This window comes from Osmerus mordax, chromosome 1 (assembly GCF_038355195.1).
Source record: "Osmerus mordax isolate fOsmMor3 chromosome 1, fOsmMor3.pri, whole genome shotgun sequence".
Taxonomy (NCBI): Eukaryota; Metazoa; Chordata; class Actinopteri; order Osmeriformes; family Osmeridae; genus Osmerus; species Osmerus mordax.
The window spans coordinates 2,839,409-2,855,733 of record NC_090050.1 but is presented as its reverse complement, the minus strand read 5'-3'; the positions used below and the strand labels follow the sequence as shown (position 1 = coordinate 2,855,733).

Genomic DNA, 16,325 nt, shown 5'->3' with positions numbered 1-16,325 from the left:
CACCCGGCCTCTCACCTCACTCACATTCACTCACCTCACTCACATTCACTCACCTCACTCACATTCACTCACCTCACCCACAGGGTTTCCCTTTGACACGCTTAGAAAGAGTGCACCGTTCCCCGGAGGAGCTGCGATACCGGGGCGATGCGCGGAGCGGACGGAGCGAGCCCTCGTTCCGGCTCCCTGTTTGCAAAAATCTGCTTAATAAGAACTGGTCGCCCCCGTGGGTGACCTATCAGATATTAAACTGACAAGAACAGAAACTACACTTGATCTGAGCCAAAAGGCCGAGAAGCGATGACCCCCATTACTCCACGATACCCGCGCACGGCCCCTCAGTACCCTTGCGCTGCTCCACGGTGACGGACGACAACGACGAGACTAGACTAGAGTAGGGGGTGTAGGGGTTAGCAGTAGGGGTAGAGGGGAGGGGTAGAGGGGATGGCGAGGGGGCCGGCCCTCGCGCTTCAACCCCGCCCCAAGACGACTCGACCAGTGACGTGCCGGATATATAGGGGTCGGTGCAGCTGCCTGTCTTGTGCTCGCTACGGCAGCACATCTAATAAAATTGGATCGATACAGAGAAGATTAGCATGGCCCCTGCGAAAGGATGACACGCAAATCCGTGAAGCGTTCCGAATTTTGGATCATCATCATCATTCCACCTTTTAGGGTTAGGGCTAGGGCTAGGGCTAGGGTTAGACCTTGACCGACGACCACCTAGTTGTAAACAAACAAACGATCCCCATTTTATTTTTTGTTTTTTTTTAAGTAAAAGGGCGGGAAAACGGCAGGCCAAAGGAAAAGGGCTTCGCCTCACCGGCGTATTCCTTATTTTTGGGCATTTATTCACTAGTTTGTTTGTTGGTTTGTTGGTTGGTTACGTACGCACGCACGCACGCGCATGCACACTCCTCTAGGGGGGGTAAATATTGGCCAAACGACTGAAAATGATTCCCCTATGGTTTCAAGGAAGATGGGGAAACTGAGCAGTGTATTAACATGAACCGCCAAATGAGGCCAATACCAATGGAATTACACACTTGCTTATTTGACTCGATGGGTTCAATCAGAGCAAGAATGGTCAAGGTAAGTAAGTAAGTACGTTCAAATGAAACGTACATGAAATAACATGGCAAATGAATGAAATCAATTACAAGGCAAACGTGTGTGACAAAAGGAAGGTGGACTCTTAGGTGGACTCTTACCTACACCATCATGATTATTGTAAACCAGAGATGGAAAGCCAGAGGTGAGGAATTACAAGGACAAAGCCAGAGCTGAGGAGAAGGTCTCAGGAGACCGAGAATCCACAGAACAATGCTTGACAATTCCTCTTATGCCCAAGAACAACCCATAAGTCCACATCTTCACTTATGAACGTATGACTCGCAATGCTACAGTAAGTTACACAACGAGATGTGAGAGCCATCAAGTAGAGACTGCTGCGTCCAGCAACTCGAGATTTTAAGCATATGACTGGTGGGGGCATGATGACACCCGGCCTCTCACCTCACTCACATTCACTCACCTCACTCACATTCACTCACCTCACCCACAGGGTTTCCCTTTGACACGCTTAGAAAGAGTGCACCGTTCCCCGGAGGAGCTGCGATACCGGGGCGATGCGCGGAGCGGACGGAGCGAGCCCTCGTTCCGGCTCCCTGTTTGCAAAAATCTGCTTAATAAGAACTGGTCGCCCCCGTGGGTGACCTATCAGATATTAAACTGACAAGAACAGAAACTACACTTGATCTGAGCCAAAAGGCCGAGAAGCGATGACCCCCATTACTCCACGATACCCGCGCACGGCCCCTCAGTACCCTTGCGCTGCTCCACGGTGACGGACGACAACGACGAGACTAGACTAGAGTAGGGGGTGTAGGGGTTAGCAGTAGGGGTAGAGGGGAGGGGTAGAGGGGATGGCGAGGGGGCCGGCCCTCGCGCTTCAACCCCGCCCCAAGACGACTCGACCAGTGACGTGCCGGATATATAGGGGTCGGTGCAGCTGCCTGTCTTGTGCTCGCTACGGCAGCACATCTAATAAAATTGGATCGATACAGAGAAGATTAGCATGGCCCCTGCGAAAGGATGACACGCAAATCCGTGAAGCGTTCCGAATTTTGGATCATCATCATCATTCCACCTTTTAGGGTTAGGGCTAGGGTTAGACCTTGACCGACGACCACCTAGTTGTAAACAAACAAACGATCCCCATTTTATTTTTTGTTTTTTTTTAAGTAAAAGGGCGGGAAAACGGCAGGCCAAAGGAAAAGGGCTTCGCCTCACCGGCGTATTCCTTATTTTTGGGCATTTATTCACTAGTTTGTTTGTTGGTTTGTTGGTTGGTTACGTACGCACGCACGCACGCACGCGCATGCACACTCCTCTAGGGGGGGTAAATATTGGCCAAACGACTGAAAATGATTCCCCTATGGTTTCAAGGAAGATGGGGAAACTGAGCAGTGTATTAACATGAACCGCCAAATGAGGCCAATACCAATGGAATTACACACTTGCTTATTTGACTCGATGGGTTCAATCAGAGCAAGAATGGTCAAGGTAAGTAAGTAAGTACGTTCAAATGAAACGTACATGAAATAACATGGCAAATGAATGAAATCAATTACAAGGCAAACGTGTGTGACAAAAGGAAGGTGGACTCTTAGGTGGACTCTTACCTACACCATCATGATTATTGTAAACCAGAGATGGAAAGCCAGAGGTGAGGAATTACAAGGACAAAGCCAGAGCTGAGGAGAAGGTCTCAGGAGACCGAGAATCCACAGAACAATGCTTGACAATTCCTCTTATGCCCAAGAACAACCCATAAGTCCACATCTTCACTTATGAACGTATGACTCGCAATGCTACAGTAAGTTACACAACGAGATGTGAGAGCCATCAAGTAGAGACTGCTGCGTCCAGCAACTCGAGATTTTAAGCATATGACTGGTGGGGGCATGATGACACCCGGCCTCTCACCTCACTCACATTCACTCACCTCACTCACATTCACTCACCTCACCCACAGGGTTTCCCTTTGACACGCTTAGAAAGAGTGCACCGTTCCCCGGAGGAGCTGCGATACCGGGGCGATGCGCGGAGCGGACGGAGCGAGCCCTCGTTCCGGCTCCCTGTTTGCAAAAATCTGCTTAATAAGAACTGGTCGCCCCCGTGGGTGACCTATCAGATATTAAACTGACAAGAACAGAAACTACACTTGATCTGAGCCAAAAGGCCGAGAAGCGATGACCCCCATTACTCCACGATACCCGCGCACGGCCCCTCAGTACCCTTGCGCTGCTCCACGGTGACGGACGACAACGACGAGACTAGACTAGAGTAGGGGGTGTAGGGGTTAGCAGTAGGGGTAGAGGGGAGGGGTAGAGGGGATGGCGAGGGGGCCGGCCCTCGCGCTTCAACCCCGCCCCAAGACGACTCGACCAGTGACGTGCCGGATATATAGGGGTCGGTGCAGCTGCCTGTCTTGTGCTCGCTACGGCAGCACATCTAATAAAATTGGATCGATACAGAGAAGATTAGCATGGCCCCTGCGAAAGGATGACACGCAAATCCGTGAAGCGTTCCGAATTTTGGATCATCATCATCATTCCACCTTTTAGGGTTAGGGCTAGGGCTAGGGCTAGGGTTAGACCTTGACCGACGACCACCTAGTTGTAAACAAACAAACGATCCCCATTTTTTTTTTTGTTTTTTTGTTTTTTTTTAAGTAAAAGGGCGGGAAAACGGCAGGCCAAAGGAAAAGGGCTTCGCCTCACCGGCGTATTCCTTATTTTTGGGCATTTATTCACTAGTTTGTTTGTTGGTTTGTTGGTTGGTTACGTACGCACGCACGCACGCGCATGCACACTCCTCTAGGGGGGGTAAATATTGGCCAAACGACTGAAAATGATTCCCCTATGGTTTCAAGGAAGATGGGGAAACTGAGCAGTGTATTAACATGAACCGCCAAATGAGGCCAATACCAATGGAATTACACACTTGCTTATTTGACTCGATGGGTTCAATCAGAGCAAGAATGGTCAAGGTAAGTAAGTAAGTACGTTCAAATGAAACGTACATGAAATAACATGGCAAATGAATGAAATCAATTACAAGGCAAACGTGTGTGACAAAAGGAAGGTGGACTCTTAGGTGGACTCTTACCTACACCATCATGATTATTGTAAACCAGAGATGGAAAGCCAGAGGTGAGGAATTACAAGGACAAAGCCAGAGCTGAGGAGAAGGTCTCAGGAGACCGAGAATCCACAGAACAATGCTTGACAATTCCTCTTATGCCCAAGAACAACCCATAAGTCCACATCTTCACTTATGAACGTATGACTCGCAATGCTACAGTAAGTTACACAACGAGATGTGAGAGCCATCCAGTAGAGAGTGCTGCGTCCAGCAACTCGAGATTTTAAGCATATGACTGGTGGGGGTATGATGACACCCGGCCTCTCACCTCACTCACCTCACCCACAGGGTTTCCCTTTGACACGCTTAGAAAGAGTGCACCGTTCCCCGGAGGAGCTGCGATACCGGGGCGATGCGCGGAGCGGACGGAGCGAGCCCTCGTTCCGGCTCCCTGTTTGCAAAAATCTGCTTAATAAGAACTGGTCGCCCCCGTGGGTGACCTATCAGATATTAAACTGACAAGAACAGAAACTACACTTGATCTGAGCCAAAAGGCCGAGAAGCGATGACCCCCATTACTCCACGATACCCGCGCACGGCCCCTCAGTACCCTTGCGCTGCTCCACGGTGACGGACGACAACGACGAGACTAGACTAGAGTAGGGGGTGTAGGGGTTAGCAGTAGGGGTAGAGGGGAGGGGTAGAGGGGATGGCGAGGGGGCCGGCCCTCGCGCTTCAACCCCGCCCCAAGACGACTCGACCAGTGACGTGCCGGATATATAGGGGTCGGTGCAGCTGCCTGTCTTGTGCTCGCTACGGCAGCACATCTAATAAAATTGGATCGATACAGAGAAGATTAGCATGGCCCCTGCGAAAGGATGACACGCAAATCCGTGAAGCGTTCCGAATTTTGGATCATCATCATCATTCCACCTTTTAGGGTTAGGGCTAGGGCTAGGGTTAGACCTTGACCGACGACCACCTAGTTGTAAACAAACAAACGATCCCCATTTTATTTTTTGTTTTTTTTTAAGTAAAAGGGCGGGAAAACGGCAGGCCAAAGGAAAAGGGCTTCGCCTCACCGGCGTATTCCTTATTTTTGGGCATTTATTCACTAGTTTGTTTGTTGGTTTGTTGGTTGGTTACGTACGCACGCACGCACGCACGCGCATGCACACTCCTCTAGGGGGGGTAAATATTGGCCAAACGACTGAAAATGATTCCCCTATGGTTTCAAGGAAGATGGGGAAACTGAGCAGTGTATTAACATGAACCGCCAAATGAGGCCAATACCAATGGAATTACACACTTGCTTATTTGACTCGATGGGTTCAATCAGAGCAAGAATGGTCAAGGTAAGTAAGTAAGTACGTTCAAATGAAACGTACATGAAATAACATGGCAAATGAATGAAATCAATTACAAGGCAAACGTGTGTGACAAAAGGAAGGTGGACTCTTAGGTGGACTCTTACCTACACCATCATGATTATTGTAAACCAGAGATGGAAAGCCAGAGGTGAGGAATTACAAGGACAAAGCCAGAGCTGAGGAGAAGGTCTCAGGAGACCGAGAATCCACAGAACAATGCTTGACAATTCCTCTTATGCCCAAGAACAACCCATAAGTCCACATCTTCACTTATGAACGTATGACTCGCAATGCTACAGTAAGTTACACAACGAGATGTGAGAGCCATCAAGTAGAGACTGCTGCGTCCAGCAACTCGAGATTTTAAGCATATGACTGGTGGGGGCATGATGACACCCGGCCTCTCACCTCACTCACATTCACTCACCTCACTCACATTCACTCACCTCACCCACAGGGTTTCCCTTTGACACGCTTAGAAAGAGTGCACCGTTCCCCGGAGGAGCTGCGATACCGGGGCGATGCGCGGAGCGGACGGAGCGAGCCCTCGTTCCGGCTCCCTGTTTGCAAAAATCTGCTTAATAAGAACTGGTCGCCCCCGTGGGTGACCTATCAGATATTAAACTGACAAGAACAGAAACTACACTTGATCTGAGCCAAAAGGCCGAGAAGCGATGACCCCCATTACTCCACGATACCCGCGCACGGCCCCTCAGTACCCTTGCGCTGCTCCACGGTGACGGACGACAACGACGAGACTAGACTAGAGTAGGGGGTGTAGGGGTTAGCAGTAGGGGTAGAGGGGAGGGGTAGAGGGGATGGCGAGGGGGCCGGCCCTCGCGCTTCAACCCCGCCCCAAGACGACTCGACCAGTGACGTGCCGGATATATAGGGGTCGGTGCAGCTGCCTGTCTTGTGCTCGCTACGGCAGCACATCTAATAAAATTGGATCGATACAGAGAAGATTAGCATGGCCCCTGCGAAAGGATGACACGCAAATCCGTGAAGCGTTCCGAATTTTGGATCATCATCATCATTCCACCTTTTAGGGTTAGGGCTAGGGCTAGGGCTAGGGTTAGACCTTGACCGACGACCACCTAGTTGTAAACAAACAAACGATCCCCATTTTTTTTTTTTTTTTTTTGTTTTTTTTTAAGTAAAAGGGCGGGAAAACGGCAGGCCAAAGGAAAAGGGCTTCGCCTCACCGGCGTATTCCTTATTTTTGGGCATTTATTCACTAGTTTGTTTGTTGGTTTGTTGGTTGGTTACGTACGCACGCACGCACGCGCATGCACACTCCTCTAGGGGGGGTAAATATTGGCCAAACGACTGAAAATGATTCCCCTATGGTTTCAAGGAAGATGGGGAAACTGAGCAGTGTATTAACATGAACCGCCAAATGAGGCCAATACCAATGGAATTACACACTTGCTTATTTGACTCGATGGGTTCAATCAGAGCAAGAATGGTCAAGGTAAGTAAGTAAGTACGTTCAAATGAAACGTACATGAAATAACATGGCAAATGAATGAAATCAATTACAAGGCAAACGTGTGTGACAAAAGGAAGGTGGACTCTTAGGTGGACTCTTACCTACACCATCATGATTATTGTAAACCAGAGATGGAAAGCCAGAGGTGAGGAATTACAAGGACAAAGCCAGAGCTGAGGAGAAGGTCTCAGGAGACCGAGAATCCACAGAACAATGCTTGACAATTCCTCTTATGCCCAAGAACAACCCATAAGTCCACATCTTCACTTATGAACGTATGACTCGCAATGCTACAGTAAGTTACACAACGAGATGTGAGAGCCATCCAGTAGAGAGTGCTGCGTCCAGCAACTCGAGATTTTAAGCATATGACTGGTGGGGGTATGATGACACCCGGCCTCTCACCTCACTCACCTCACCCACAGGGTTTCCCTTTGACACGCTTAGAAAGAGTGCACCGTTCCCCGGAGGAGCTGCGATACCGGGGCGATGCGCGGAGCGGACGGAGCGAGCCCTCGTTCCGGCTCCCTGTTTGCAAAAATCTGCTTAATAAGAACTGGTCGCCCCCGTGGGTGACCTATCAGATATTAAACTGACAAGAACAGAATTTTTTAGTTTTAAAAGTTTTATTCACAACAGACACAACACAAGAAAGGCGTGGGGCCTAAACCCCACTCACCCAACCGACACTGTCCGCACAAACCCCAATCCCCATATACACCCTCATAGACACCACAATAAACCCTCGCCCTTCCCAAAAACCCCCACACCCCCAGCCCCTTACACACACAAGTGAAATCCTTAAATAAAACAAATAATAGGAATAACAGGAAACAATAAACGCACCCCAACCACCCGTAGTGGCAATACACAAAATCTGAGGCTTCACACAGGGGCAGGGTACACAGGGACACAATCAGGACCTCACTGGGCCAAAGGCCACGCTCAGGGCCAATCCCAGCAAAACACAAAAAACACAGCCAGGGTGACCCTCCCACACAAAAACCAACACCACCCAAAAAAACCCCGCCCCTCACAGGAGGCCAAGACCCCCCTTCCACCTCTCTCTGGCCGCGTGCATCCCCCACCTCCTCACATCCACCCCCACCCTCACCCGTAGACTATCCTCCACCCTCTTAACACACCCCTCCACCCCCCAGTCCACCCCTCTCTGCACCCACTCCTTCCTCGCCTGCCACAACACCCGTTTAAAAAGGCTGATGATCAGCCACAGGAGGAAGCGATTACGCCTCCCCCCTGACCACCCCACACCCCTCTCCACCCTCACCCATGTGAGCCTAAACCCCGTGACCACCCTGCCCAGCAAAAACCCCGCCCTCGCCCACACTACCCCCGCAAAAGGACAGTCCCACATGACGTGTCTTATGGACTCGTCACCGCTACAGGTGGCCCGCGGGCACACCGAGGTCCGTGCCAGGCCGTGCCGGTGCATGATCTCCCGCACCGGCAGGCCCTTGTGAAGGCACAGCCAATTCAGGTCTTTGAGACCGTTGTCAAGACCGGGCAGTTGTACTGACGACCAGACCGCGGCGGGTATCCCCACCACGGCCGGCGCACAGACTCCCTGCACCAACTCGGCATACAGGGCCCTCTGACTCAGGCCCAGTACCGGGTCCCTGGCCGCAGGGTGCAGCTTCATCCACTTGGCCGCTTGGCCAAAGTGCCACGGCAGCTGCTCCGCCCGGGGGCCCAGGTTGGACCACTCTATCAAGTGCCTCGCCTGATACGAAAAGAAAAAACGTAGGAAGTGCCCAGAAGGGTGCAGCACCGGACTGGACAACTCTCCCAAAAGAAAACAAACGAACACGCAGTCAAGTTTCAGCGGGAAGTGTGGCACGTCCCTCCCCCCCTGACTCACGGGGGCCAGCATGCGGACCCTCGACACGATCTCGTATCTCCCCCCCCAGAGGAAGCGAAACACGAGCCGCGTCAAGGGCCGCCGCATGCCGGCCGGCATGGGATACACGTAAGCCAGGAAGAGGAGAGTCGGCAACACCTCCATCCTCAGGACCAGTACTTTCCCCACGAATGTCAAAGTCCTGGCCTTCCACAGGGACAACTTCCGCTCGACCGCGGTTAGGCGCCTGGTCCAGTTGGCCGTGGCGCACTGGGCCGCCTGAAAATGCACCCCCAAGATCCGCAGGGGCCCTGCACAGTGAGCCAGCCCCCCTGGTACATCCGTCCTTCCCCTCCAGCGCCCAAAGAACTTCACCGACGACTTGGTGAGGTTAAGCACCGCACCAGAGGCCTTCGTGAAATCTTGGAAGGTCTCCAAGGCTCGGATCAGGCTAGCGTCGCTCCCCAGCAGCAGAGTGGTGTCGTCTGCGTACTGAGTCATCTTGACCCGTAGGCCCCCGCTACCTGGTACCAGTATCCCATCAACACCGGGGTCGGCCCGAATGGCCGCCGCCAGGGGCTCCATATAAAGGATGAACAGCAGGGGTGAGAGCGGGCACCCTTGCCTAACCCCTGAGACCAAGTCAAACCTCTGTCCCAAGTGCCCATTGATAGAAACCGTGCACCCCACGGCCGAGTACAGAGTACTCAGCCACCCGATGAACACGTGCCCTATCCCTAGCCTCTCTAACACCTTAAACAAAAAACCTCTGTGGACCCTATCGAACGCCTTTGCCTGGTCGAGGCCGGCTACCATCAGAGGCAGCCCGCGGTCCCCGGCCCAGGCTATGACGTCCCGGAGCAGCTGGAGATTCCAGCGCACGGACCGGCCCCCTACGCCACAGGTCTGGTCCTCGTGCACGACGCCCGGGAGTGCTGTGCGCAGCCGGTCCGCCAAGACCTTGGCCAACAGTTTGTAGTCCACGCACAGCATGGTCAATGGCCGCCAGTTCCCCAGGTCGGTGCCGTCCCCTCCCTTCGACAGGAGGGACAGCACCCCGTCGGCCATCGACCCTCCCAGGGTCGCCGTGCCGAGGACCTCGGTGAGGACCTCGAGGACCGCCGGCCCGATCACATCCCAAAACTTGAGATAGAACTCGGCCGGCAGCCCATCGAGGCCCGGCACCTTCCGCCGGCCCATGCGCCTCAGTGCTCCCTCCAGCTCCCCAAGGGACAACGGCGCCTCCATGGCCGCCGCCACCTCTGGAGGCGCCCGCCGGGTCAACGCTCTAAGGAAGACCTCGCCATAACCCTCATCTACCTCCCTGGCACTAAACAAAACGCGGTAATAGTCGGTGGCGGCCTCCACCATACGGGCAGGCTCCGCTGCTACGTGGCCCTGGAGGTCCCTCACCCCCGCGAACACTGACCTCCTCTTCGCCGCTTTGACCGAGGCGAAGAAAGAGGCCGAGCACGTCTCATTCTCTTCCAAGAAATCCTGACGCGCCCTCAAGAGGTAGGCGCGAGCACGACGCTCATGGATGACCCTCAAACGGACCTTGAGAGCGGCACACCGCTGCAAGTCGGGGGACACTCCCAGGTTTCCCAAGGAATGCTCCAGCTCAAGTTGGTGCTGCAGCCGTGCGATCTCCGCCCTCAAAGCCTTCGCCTGCCTCCTGCAGTGCCCCTGGATAAAGTCCCTCAGTCGGGCCTTAACAGTCTCCCACCACTCGACCATCCCCGCGTAGAAGGGCTTAAGGCCCACGAGGCCCTGATAGAAGTGGGCCACGGAGTCGCAGAACTCCCGCTCCTCCAAGACCCCCAGGTTGAGGCGCCAGTACCCCCGGCCAAAGACCGGCACCCGGGCCCGCACCGTCAAGAGGACCCCATCATGGTCCGAGAAGAATACAGGGAGCACCCGGCCCGACACCGGTCCCAAAGACCGAGGCAAGAAAACGTAGTCTAAACGCTTCTGGACCCCACGGGAATTACGCCACGTGGGCCCGTCCAAATGAGGGGTAGTGCGCCTCCCCCCATCCACCAAACTATGCCCGCTAAACAAAACCCTCCACGCTGCGACACTCACCTCACCCGTGCCCCCTAACTCAACATTGAAATCCCCCCCTACCACCAACACCCTGTTTGTTGCACAGTGAGGGGCCACACACTCCACCAACTCCCCCCTTGCCACCCTCCCCTGTGGCCCATACACGCAAATCACCCGCATTTTCATTTCCCCCACACAAATATCAGCCCCCATGGCCCTCCCCTGTGATATCATAAAAGACCCCTCCACCCGAACCCCACCGCCCCCAAACAAAATCCCCACCCCTGATGAGTGCACCCCCCCCACACTCCATACAGACCCCCCCCTTCCCCACTCCCGCGTAAACCCCACCACATCACCCCTGTCCCTTAAGTGCACCTCCTGTACAAAACACACAGTGAAATTCAAACCCCCCAAAAACGAAAAAACAGCCGCCCTCTTCACCCTGTCCCTCAATCCCCGCAAATTAAAAGTACAAACAGTGAAAGACATGATACATACATAAAAGAAAAAAAAACCCCAAGACCCCAACCTATCACCCATACAAATCCTCCCCCACCCCACTCCCACTCCCCTCCCCCTCCTCCGTCTCCATCCTTTCCCCCCAGGAGGCCGGCACCGGGTTTGGCTCCCCCTCCTCCTCCCCGCCCTCTATAAAACCCCCACCTAACTCCACCGGGGTGTCGGGCATCGAACTGGGCAGAGTCCGCCCTTGCCCCCTCTCCCCGCTTCGTCTACCCTCCCTCCCCTTCCCCCTCTTACTCCCCGCCCCCCCTGCCACAAACCGCTCACCCTCAGCGAGCGCACTCGCCTTTCGGCGGGGGTTCCTCGACCCCCCCACCTCCCCCCCATCCACTCTGTCCAGGACCAGCTGCAGCTGCCCGAGCCCCGCCGGGCCCGACCCGCCGCCTCCAGCCCTCACCATACCATCCACCTCGCCACCCGACCCTAGCCTCGATTCCCCAGAATCTAGGGTCACCTCCGCCTGCGCCGTCAACTCCTCCAACACCCGCGTCAGCTGCCGCAACCCGTCCATGGTGAGGTCTTCCTCCGGAGAGGACGCGGTGACCTCTTCGTCCGCCGCCTCCCCCCTCTCCTCCGCCGTCTCTGGAGTGACCAGGGCGTCGGGGGCTACGTCCGGAACCTCCGGGGCCTCCTCTGGGGCGACAGGGGCCCCGCCCGGGGCACCAGGGGCGACGCCTGGGGTGACAGGGGCACCAGCCTCCCTTGCTGCGGCTCCCGCATAACTCCTCTCCCGGGCAGGGCACGACCTCATTAGGTGCCCCGCCGCACCACAGCGGTGGCAGGTCTTTGGCACGTGGCAGTTCCGTGCCACGTGCCCCTCCTCACCACACACCCCGCAGCGGGGCCCCCCACATGTCACCTCCGTGTGCCCCACCCGGCGACACCTCCTGCAGCAAGGGGGCTGGCGAGCATAGAACAAATAGCCCCTGTCACTCCCGATGGAAAAATAGGCCGGGGGGTGCTGTAGCCCGTCCATCCCCGCTCCGTCCTCACCCAGCAGCATCTGGTACTGGCGCCGCCCCGTCCAGTACCCCAACGAGTCCAGGACGTACCGGGCCCCTGACTTCACGTCCCCATAGCGGCTGAGAAACGCGGCCACCGCCTGCTCCGACACGTTCCCATTATATAAATGGACCGTCACCACCCTAAAATTCTGGCGGTCAAGGTCCACCACCTCATACGACCCAAGGGGCGCCACCGCCCTCTGGGCCCTCACCAAGCCCAGGACGGACGCCGCAATAGCCGCCGTCTTCAGGGTCACATCGAACCCCCTCTCCTGGACGTTGTCCTGTAGACACAGGACCTCCGCCGGCGTCAGTTTTAAAATGGCGATCACCACCTGCCGGGTGAACACCTCTCTCGACAGCCGCGGCACATCCGGGTCCCTCCATGAAAACCGGAGGGAGTTCTTCATACCCGTCCGCGGCCGTCCCATCGGCCTCCCGCCACCAGAGGCGCCACCACCGCCGCCAGCCGGCCCTCCACCACCGCCAAGCGCTCCGCCTCCCGACGCTCCTCCGCCCGGCGCTCCGCCTCCTGGCGCTCCTCCGCCAGGCGCTCCGCCACCTCCCGGTGCTCCGCCGCCAGCCAGCACTCCTCCGCCGCCAAGCGCTCCGCCGCCAGCCTGCACTCCTCCGCCGCCAAGCGCTCCGCCGCCAAGCGCTCCGCCGCCAAGCGCCCCGCCGCCAAGCGCTCCGCCGTCTCCCGACGCTCCTCCGCCAGGCGCTCCGCCGCCTCCCAGACCTTTGTCGCCGCCCGGACCTCCGGCCGCATTGGGGACTCCGCCTCCGTCCCCGGCTCCACCAGATCTGCCAGCCTCCGGCCCCGGAGCATGGGACACACCGTCCCCCCTGGCCTGCAGTCCGCCGGTCAGGGTCCTCCGCAGGATCCCCGCCGCGACCCCAGCCGCTCCCTCCGTGGTCGGGGCAAACCCTCCCACGGCACTCGGCCCAGCGACCATCCCCCCTAAGCACGGTACCGGTGCCCCATACATCGCTCGACTCCCGGTACCGCCAACCCTCCCCGCCCCAGACTCACCGCCGCAGTTCACGTCCGCCTCCAGAATGCCGACTCCAGGTCCACCGCCTCCCGCAATACCGCCGGTTGCCACTGTCGCCTCAATGGCGCTCGATCGCTTGATAAGGCCGCGATGCAGCTTTTGATCTTAGCCAAAAGGCCGAGAAGCGATGACCCCCATTACTCCACGATACCCGCGCACGGCCCCTCAGTACCCTTGCGCTGCTCCACGGTGACGGACGACAACGACGAGACTAGACTAGAGTAGGGGGTGTAGGGGTTAGCAGTAGGGGTAGAGGGGAGGGGTAGAGGGGATGGCGAGGGGGCCGGCCCTCGCGCTTCAACCCCGCCCCAAGACGACTCGACCAGTGACGTGCCGGATATATAGGGGTCGGTGCAGCTGCCTGTCTTGTGCTCGCTACGGCAGCACATCTAATAAAATTGGATCGATACAGAGAAGATTAGCATGGCCCCTGCGAAAGGATGACACGCAAATCCGTGAAGCGTTCCGAATTTTGGATCATCATCATCATTCCACCTTTTAGGGTTAGGGCTAGGGCTAGGGTTAGACCTTGACCGACGACCACCTAGTTGTAAACAAACAAACGATCCCCAATTTTTTTTTTGTTTTTTTGTTTTTTTTTAAGTAAAAGGGCGGGAAAACGGCAGGCCAAAGGAAAAGGGCTTCGCCTCACCGGCGTATTCCTTATTTTTGGGCATTTATTCACTAGTTTGTTTGTTGGTTTGTTGGTTGGTTACGTACGCACGCACGCACGCACGCGCATGCACACTCCTCTAGGGGGGGTAAATATTGGCCAAACGACTGAAAATGATTCCCCTATGGTTTCAAGGAAGATGGGGAAACTGAGCAGTGTATTAACATGAACCGCCAAATGAGGCCAATACCAATGGAATTACACACTTGCTTATTTGACTCGATGGGTTCAATCAGAGCAAGAATGGTCAAGGTAAGTAAGTAAGTACGTTCAAATGAAACGTACATGAAATAACATGGCAAATGAATGAAATCAATTACAAGGCAAACGTGTGTGACAAAAGGAAGGTGGACTCTTAGGTGGACTCTTACCTACACCATCATGATTATTGTAAACCAGAGATGGAAAGCCAGAGGTGAGGAATTACAAGGACAAAGCCAGAGCTGAGGAGAAGGTCTCAGGAGACCGAGAATCCACAGAACAATGCTTGACAATTCCTCTTATGCCCAAGAACAACCCATAAGTCCACATCTTCACTTATGAACGTATGACTCGCAATGCTACAGTAAGTTACACAACGAGATGTGAGAGCCATCAAGTAGAGACTGCTGCGTCCAGCAACTCGAGATTTTAAGCATATGACTGGTGGGGGCATGATGACACCCGGCCTCTCACCTCACTCACATTCACTCACCTCACTCACATCACTCACATTCACTCACCTCACCCACAGGGTTTCCCTTTGACACGCTTAGAAAGAGTGCACCGTTCCCCGGAGGAGCTGCGATACCGGGGCGATGCGCGGAGCGGACGGAGCGAGCCCTCGTTCCGGCTCCCTGTTTGCAAAAATCTGCTTAATAAGAACTGGTCGCCCCCGTGGGTGACCTATCAGATATTAAACTGACAAGAACAGAAACTACACTTGATCTGAGCCAAAAGGCCGAGAAGCGATGACCCCCATTACTCCACGATACCCGCGCACGGCCCCTCAGTACCCTTGCGCTGCTCCACGGTGACGGACGACAACGACGAGACTAGACTAGAGTAGGGGGTGTAGGGGTTAGCAGTAGGGGTAGAGGGGAGGGGTAGAGGGGATGGCGAGGGGGCCGGCCCTCGCGCTTCAACCCCGCCCCAAGACGACTCGACCAGTGACGTGCCGGATATATAGGGGTCGGTGCAGCTGCCTGTCTTGTGCTCGCTACGGCAGCACATCTAATAAAATTGGATCGATACAGAGAAGATTAGCATGGCCCCTGCGAAAGGATGACACGCAAATCCGTGAAGCGTTCCGAATTTTGGATCATCATCATCATTCCACCTTTTAGGGTTAGGGCTAGGGCTAGGGCTAGGGTTAGACCTTGACCGACGACCACCTAGTTGTAAACAAACAAACGATCCCCAATTTTTTTTTTTGTTTTTTTTAAGTAAAAGGGCGGGAAAACGGCAGGCCAAAGGAAAAGGGCTTCGCCTCACCGGCGTATTCCTTATTTTTGGGCATTTATTCACTAGTTTGTTTGTTGGTTTGTTGGTTGGTTACGTACGCACGCACGCACGCGCGTGCACACTCCTCTAGGGGGGGTAAATATTGGCCAAACGACTGAAAATGATTCCCCTATGGTTTCAAGGAAGATGGGGAAACTGAGCAGTGTATTAACATGAACCGCCAAATGAGGCCAATACCAATTGAATTACACACTTGCTTATTTGACTCGATGGGTTCAATCAGAGCAAGAATGGTCAAGGTAAGTAAGTAAGTACGTTCAAATGAAACGTACATGAAATAACATGGCAAATGAATGAAATCAATTACAAGGCAAACGTGTGTGACAAAAGGAAGGTGGACTCTTAGGTGGACTCTTACCTACACCATCATGATTATTGTAAACCAGAGATGGAAAGCCAGAGGTGAGGAATTACAAGGACAAAGCCAGAGCTGAGGAGAAGGTCTCAGGAGACCGAGAATCCACAGAACAATGCTTGACAATTCCTCTTATGCCCAAGAACAACCCATAAGTCCACATCTTCACTTATGAACGTATGACTCGCAATGCTACAGTAAGTTACACAACGAGATGTGAGAGCCATCCAGTAGAGAGTGCTGCGTCCAGCAACTCGAGATTTTAAGCATATGACTGGTGGGGGTATGATGACAC

At 54.6% G+C, this 16,325-nt stretch overlaps 13 non-coding genes and 1 pseudogene across 13 annotated transcripts; 7 read left to right on the top strand and 7 right to left on the bottom strand.

Moving 5' to 3' along the window:
* Window positions 1-105: 105 nt before the first annotated feature.
* Window positions 106-302, bottom strand: LOC136952212 (U2 spliceosomal RNA). The gene has a single exon (XR_010877821.1). It is a non-coding gene; the product is annotated as a U2 spliceosomal RNA (small nuclear RNA).
* Window positions 303-541: 239 nt separating this feature from the next.
* LOC136953493 (U6 spliceosomal RNA) lies at window positions 542-648 on the top strand. The gene has a single exon (XR_010877961.1). It is a non-coding gene; the product is annotated as a U6 spliceosomal RNA (small nuclear RNA).
* A 938-nt stretch (window positions 649-1,586) lies between these two features.
* LOC136952205 (U2 spliceosomal RNA) lies at window positions 1,587-1,783 on the bottom strand. Its single transcript, XR_010877820.1, has one exon. It is a non-coding gene; the product is annotated as a U2 spliceosomal RNA (small nuclear RNA).
* A 239-nt stretch (window positions 1,784-2,022) lies between these two features.
* LOC136953482 (U6 spliceosomal RNA) lies at window positions 2,023-2,129 on the top strand. The gene has a single exon (XR_010877960.1). It is a non-coding gene; the product is annotated as a U6 spliceosomal RNA (small nuclear RNA).
* A 930-nt stretch (window positions 2,130-3,059) lies between these two features.
* LOC136952197 (U2 spliceosomal RNA) lies at window positions 3,060-3,256 on the bottom strand. The gene has a single exon (XR_010877818.1). It is a non-coding gene; the product is annotated as a U2 spliceosomal RNA (small nuclear RNA).
* Window positions 3,257-3,495: 239 nt separating this feature from the next.
* LOC136953460 (U6 spliceosomal RNA) lies at window positions 3,496-3,602 on the top strand. The gene has a single exon (XR_010877958.1). It is a non-coding gene; the product is annotated as a U6 spliceosomal RNA (small nuclear RNA).
* A 917-nt stretch (window positions 3,603-4,519) lies between these two features.
* Window positions 4,520-4,716, bottom strand: LOC136952190 (U2 spliceosomal RNA). The gene has a single exon (XR_010877816.1). It is a non-coding gene; the product is annotated as a U2 spliceosomal RNA (small nuclear RNA).
* A 239-nt stretch (window positions 4,717-4,955) lies between these two features.
* On the top strand, window positions 4,956-5,062 carry LOC136953449 (U6 spliceosomal RNA). Its single transcript, XR_010877957.1, has one exon. It is a non-coding gene; the product is annotated as a U6 spliceosomal RNA (small nuclear RNA).
* Window positions 5,063-5,998: 936 nt separating this feature from the next.
* Window positions 5,999-6,195, bottom strand: LOC136954206 (U2 spliceosomal RNA). Its single transcript, XR_010878098.1, has one exon. It is a non-coding gene; the product is annotated as a U2 spliceosomal RNA (small nuclear RNA).
* A 239-nt stretch (window positions 6,196-6,434) lies between these two features.
* On the top strand, window positions 6,435-6,541 carry LOC136953438 (U6 spliceosomal RNA). Its single transcript, XR_010877956.1, has one exon. It is a non-coding gene; the product is annotated as a U6 spliceosomal RNA (small nuclear RNA).
* Window positions 6,542-7,458: 917 nt separating this feature from the next.
* LOC136952843 (U2 spliceosomal RNA) lies at window positions 7,459-7,639 on the bottom strand (annotated as a pseudogene).
* Window positions 7,640-13,867: 6,228 nt separating this feature from the next.
* Window positions 13,868-13,974, top strand: LOC136953427 (U6 spliceosomal RNA). The gene has a single exon (XR_010877955.1). It is a non-coding gene; the product is annotated as a U6 spliceosomal RNA (small nuclear RNA).
* A 953-nt stretch (window positions 13,975-14,927) lies between these two features.
* On the bottom strand, window positions 14,928-15,124 carry LOC136954201 (U2 spliceosomal RNA). Its single transcript, XR_010878097.1, has one exon. It is a non-coding gene; the product is annotated as a U2 spliceosomal RNA (small nuclear RNA).
* Window positions 15,125-15,363: 239 nt separating this feature from the next.
* On the top strand, window positions 15,364-15,470 carry LOC136953416 (U6 spliceosomal RNA). Its single transcript, XR_010877954.1, has one exon. It is a non-coding gene; the product is annotated as a U6 spliceosomal RNA (small nuclear RNA).
* Window positions 15,471-16,325: the final 855 nt, after the last annotated feature.